Here is a 5,639-nt window from a genome sequence, read left to right as displayed (position 1 = left end):
ACCTCCCCCAAGCATCTCCAGGGGTCCCGCGATATCTAACAGGAATCTAGAACACTCCCCCCATATCACATGTGAAAGCACTGCTTTACCTGACTACTACAAAAGCACAGATCTGTTCCCAGGACCCCCCACCAACCCTGCCCAGCCCCCCATCATGGCTGGGCTTCCTCTGTCTTCCAGCCTCAAATCTCATTGCCAGCCAAGTGTAGATAACCAAAAACTCAGCCCAATCCAGAGAAAATAAACAAGGGCCACAGCTGGAGCAATCCAGAGGAAGGTCAGGCTTTGGGATCAATGGCCCCAGTGTGGACCAATGTCCCCAGGAACCCAGGATATTTTCACCACTGTCTGATTTGTGCGCAGATCCACTTCTTTACAAAAGCGAGACGGCTGCTGCAGTCCTGGGGCAACGTTGTTTTTGTACCTTTCAAGACAAAAAGAGCTTTTCTTTCTCCAATGACTGAACAAACATGCTGAGCTTCACAGTCGTGGAAGTTTCCACCACAACCCACCCCTGATCATCAGTTTGGTGAATGGAATCTCCCTTCTAGTTGCTGGGGCCTTGGTTAGGGGTCCATCCTCAAACACTCTCTGAGATCAGATATGTGGGTCAAGCATCCCACCTCAGAGTGAGAAGGGAGGCCACTCTCACATGAATGGTGTGCCTGAGGAAGGGGGGTTGGGTAACGGACAGGGTCCCATGTACGGAAATCAATAGTTGTCTATAATCAGCATCATAGCAGGCAAGGTTGCAAAACAAGTGCTATTGTGCAAGCACCCAGGAGCCTTATAACAGAGGTTCCTCCCACCCACAGCAGCCTCGCTCGTCCCAGTCTCAGAGCAGCTCCTCCACCTCCTCCGCCACCCAGGGTCCAGCCGGCAACCACCATGGGGGGCCTCTGCTTCATGCTGCTGACCTGCTTCATCCTCTTTGCTCACTTTGGCCCAGGTGAGCTCTGAAGCCTGGCTGGTGTGGGGCACGGGGGTCTCATGCCCAGGGAATGGGGACCAGGCCGTATAGGCAGAGTGGTTCAGGCTCTAGAAATAAGTAACAAAGCTGAGTGTCAAGGAGTGCATCAACCAAAGGATGAGAGTCTCAAGGGAGATTCTTAGTTTTCTCTTAATGCACTGAAACACAGCCCTCAGTATCTCTCAAGCTAAGTTTGGGGTCATTTCCCTGGAAGATGAACCCAGGGAGTAGGTAGAGATGACACCACTGGGCCAGGCCAGGCTTTCTATCCTTGGAACAGGCCATGGAGATAACTTCATGTAGGAGGTGCTGTCTCCAGGGCTTTTTTACTGTCCAACATCCCTGCCTGGGAGAGAGCCCAGGATAAGGGAGAAAGCTGGACACAGGAGCCAAAACATCAGTGTGTTTTTCTCAGCTCCAACACTGACTCACAGTGTGCACTTAGACAAGTCACCTAGCTGTCCTCAGACTCAACCCTGTCTTCTCCTGAAAATGACAACAAACCCCAGAGTCCTACAGAGTCTGATTGAGGACAAACAAGGGAGAATGTAGGAGGGGCCTCATAGAGGCACAGAGACATGCCAGGTGTGTTCCCCCTCTTTGATTCCTGCCCTTTTACTGTGTGTGGTCTCTGACTGGATGCCCCGTGGTGACAGGCCCACACCCCAGCCCCTCCTGAGGCCTGGACGCAGCACAGGGGATGGCAGGACAGAAGGCCCCTAACCCCATCTGCTCTTTCTGCTCATTTCCTCTGGCCCAATCTCTCCTGTCCTTTTGTGCCCAGGGCATGTCGGGGTGTGCAGTGTGGGTTGGTTCTCATCAGGCTGCATGAGGCTGCACAGAGTCCCCTTGAGCATCTGGAGCAGGGGCTGGACGCTGGGGTGCAGGCAGGGGAGGCTTGAGTCAGCATTCGGGGCAGACACTTCGGTACCTGCCCTCTTTAGAGCAGAGGCTCTCCTGCCCGCCAGGAACAAACGCAGCAGTGGCAGCAGAGCAGAAGGAGCGGGGGCTCCGTAGGGTTTCTGAGGGAGGCGCCTGCAGAAGGAGCCTCTCCTGCCGGCTCTGCGGTGCACATGTCATGACCCCGCATTCTCAGTGATTACTGCTCCCAGTGAGTGACTGAAATATCTTCCTCTCCACAGCCCGGGTCCAGGGTGTAGACTCACAGAAGGAGTGCCATAAAAGAGATGCCGATTGTTATTTGTTTTCTTGCCCAGAGGCTCATCAACGTCTTGGTACCTGTTGGTTTGGAATAGGGAAATGCTGTCTGCAGTGGGGATGAGCTGAAGAACAGGGAGGACAAGGAGCCCAGAGAATGAAATAAAGGGCTGACTATAACTCTTAAAGTGCTGTGATTATTTCCTGAAATTAAAGAAATGACCCGTGCTGTATGTGAGAAAGATGATTACTACCTGTAACAGTGACTGAGAGAGACGTGTGTGGAAGCAGAGAGGGAATGGATGTGCGCGTGACAGGGCCTAGGAGTGGGGAGGCCTGGTTGCCTGGGATGGGAGATGCTTTTACATGGAAATGTTGGAGTTTTAGGTATGTGCTGGAAGAGGAGATTCTAAGCCCTTTTACTAATATTTGTGCAGCAGACACTCAAGATGCAAGATTTTTGGCGAGGCCGCTCTTCTCCTTTTTGTTTTTCTTCAGTCTTCGGAATTACCGATGGGCCAGGTATTCCCCAGAAGATTTGCAAGCTCTTTGAGACAAGGGAAGTGGGTAGAATCTGAAGGGCCTCTAGAGCTCAATTTCCAGTCTGGCAAGGATTTTTCTTAAGGACAATTGGTCTTTGTTTCTCAGAAATTGGGTTGTAACTTAAATGACATTTAGGTCGATCTACCTGTCCAACTACATCATAAAGGCACAGAGAAACCACTCAAGTTTCCTCCAAGATGGAGTTTCTGGGTCTTATTTGCCTTCTCAGTTTTTAATTGATCACTTAACTCATCAGTTTTGACCATGGATGCAAGAGGCGTCCCCAAGAGAGAGTGCGAAAGGAGCAGCCCTCACAAGATCCAGAAAGTTCCCTCCCAGAAATAGTCCAAGAAAGCAAGGCTTCTGCTGCACAGATGGTAGTGCACTACCAAGGAACAAAGGTTGAGACGACAAAGGCCCCCATGCACTTGGACCCCTCATGACCAGGGAGGTCACAAAGCCAAGCCCTCAAGACACAGCACTAGACAAAAAGAAAAAAATCTCATCTCATAGGCACATTAAGAGTTTTAGCTATGCTTTGGGTCTCTCAGAGCCAGCTAATACCCAGGAGGGAGATGCCACAGGGCTGGGGATTGTGTAAGAGACTTCTCGAGGTGGTGAGCGCCTTAATGGCTCTTTACTGCTCGACCCATGCCCACCAATATTCCAGCCATTTTGGCTTCCAAGATGCCCTTAGCAACAGAATCCACCTTATGCGCACACTGCATGGGCAGACCCTGCAGCAAAGCCTATAGGCCCACCCCAGACAACAGGCTTATGGAGGGCCTGCATCTTGCTCTATGGTTTTCCATTTTTGTGACAAATGATACACACACAAGAACAGAGACAAGGAGAAATACTGGCTGTCTCTGGGAGGACAAGGATCGAGGCAATGAGTCCTCAGTAGCTCATACTGCCTACTTACAGCTAAAAGGAGCCCAATTCAGGAGAATGCAGCCTAAGGAGCTACAGGCGGGATGGAATTAGCATTTCCCATTGTTTCAGAATCTAGACAAGCTGGGCAAAAGTATATTTATGTTGCAGCTACAATCATATAGTGAAAATTTCAAGCATCCCTGAAATCAAAGTCCTTACAATGAAGGCCCGGCCAAGGCTTTCTTCTAATGACCAATGTAATTCCCATGAGGCTGACGGCAGCTTGGAAGGACTCTTAGCCACAAGCAGGAGTGCAACCTGCATTTCTGTCCAACTATCTCTTACTGCAAAATGGGGAGCAACCATATTTCTGTCAGACCATATTTTGAGACACACCCCTCCCTCCCCCTCCCCTCACAACCTGACAGTTATCAAGGCAAGCCCTCAGGACACAGAACAAGCTTGGTAAGATTCTGCTGTCCTCTGTAAACATTTACAGCTTCTGGAAACTTTCAGTCAAAAGGTGGAGCCCTTGACTCTTTAAAGAGTAAAGACTTTCCCTTGTTCCTTGGTTTGGAGGCTCAAAAAAAGCCCAAAATGGCCACTGAAGTTTTAAATTATCCCAGGTGATCTTGCCAGCTGTTTACAATTATCCCCATTTTAAGGGCTTTTCCCAAGGTGGCCACAACAAACAAGGTAATTTCTAAAGAGAGTTCGTTACAATCACTGAGAAACTCAGTCCCCAGGCAGCCGATTTTAACAAGTAGAACAGTCAGACATAGACAAATTTGAAAAGACACCAAAATCCAGTACTTCTGGGACCCTACCCCAGAGCTCAGGACTCTAACCCAATCCTTTTGAGTGCCCCAGCGGCTGTGACCCCCTTAAATTGTCTCCCACAATCCTAGCCTTGAGACTTTAACCCACCAACCAGATCTCACCAGTGGGGCCTCTAACCCACGATCCTGAGGAGATATTAGACAACTTTAGGCACAGGTGCATTTTAACGAGGTCACTCACCCAAACGACATCAGATTCTGTAGCTCTTTAAAGACACAGACACAAACACAAACATAGAAAAACCAAACACCAGTGAACCAGTTCCTAGATTTCGGGTGAAGTCCTATTGCTCCTCCCACTCTGGCAGGGCACCCTATTAACCTGATGGTCCCCTCTCTCAAAGAGGGTACCGCAGATGGGTGGGGAAGGAAAGATCTCAGTGGTGCAACACCAAGGCAATTTACCCTACTTCAGGGTGTGAGCCCCTCGACCCACCAAAAGTAGCCATTTCTGTTTCCACCATTTGGAGCATTAGGAGGCAGCTGGCATGGGCACAGGAGAGCAGGAAGGGCAGATCCTCAGGACAAAGGCAGTCTCAGTGGCCTCTAGGGGCTTATCCAACAAATCACTCATCAGAGGTCAACTAGTCATGAGCAGGAATTATTGTCCCTTTACAGTTCCCAGATTTCTCTTATGGCACTAAGGGCCTGATCAGCTTATCATGAGAGAAAAGCCATCAGGAGGCAAGATGGTGGCAGAGAAAGGGCACTTTGTTACAGCTTGCTAACAAGAGAGAAGATGGCCAACTAATGTCCAAAAGGACCATCGTAAGCGGGGCACAGAATCTGGAAGCAGTTATATAGGACAGTGGGTTACAGGGGAGGGGATTAGGAATGACCCAGGAGTCCCCACACCAGCTCTTTCAGTTGTCTTTGACAATGGCTCTCAGCATAGACTCTCTGTTCAGGTGTCATCACATTCCTAAGGAACTCAAAAGAACAAAGTTATCGTTTATCACATCTGGGAGGTACGTGCACCAGCAGGGGTCATAAAATCCACAGAGCAGGTGGATCTCCTGGAGGGTGCATGTCCTGCTGGGTTAATCACTCAGAGGTCATTCAAAGTTACAACATGGTTTCTCTGCTACAGTACGGGTCCCTTATGTCAACCTTGTGTTGAGCTGGTATCATAACCACCCCCCGACTAACCTACCTGCAGTCACTAACCCTCAAGAAGTCCTTTTCCAGGGCCCTTAGAAGGTTGGAAACAGCAGAGAAAAGGCCTCTGCCCACATTGGAGGCTGGATCTGATT

At 49.8% G+C, this 5,639-nt stretch overlaps 1 long non-coding RNA gene across 1 annotated transcript; it reads left to right on the top strand.

The window, feature by feature from the left end:
- The first annotated feature begins 815 nt into the window (after positions 1–815).
- Positions 816–2,316, top strand: LOC124233243 (uncharacterized). The gene is made up of 2 exons (XR_006887008.1): positions 816–949; positions 2,113–2,316. It is a non-coding gene; the product is annotated as an uncharacterized LOC124233243 (long non-coding RNA).
- The last annotated feature ends 3,323 nt before the right edge of the window (positions 2,317–5,639 follow it).

This window comes from Equus quagga, unplaced genomic scaffold (assembly GCF_021613505.1).
Source record: "Equus quagga isolate Etosha38 unplaced genomic scaffold, UCLA_HA_Equagga_1.0 171873_RagTag, whole genome shotgun sequence".
NCBI lineage: Eukaryota > Metazoa > Chordata > Mammalia > Perissodactyla > Equidae > Equus > Equus quagga.
The sequence above is the reverse complement of the archived record's forward strand: the minus strand, read 5'-3'. Positions and strand labels throughout refer to the sequence as shown.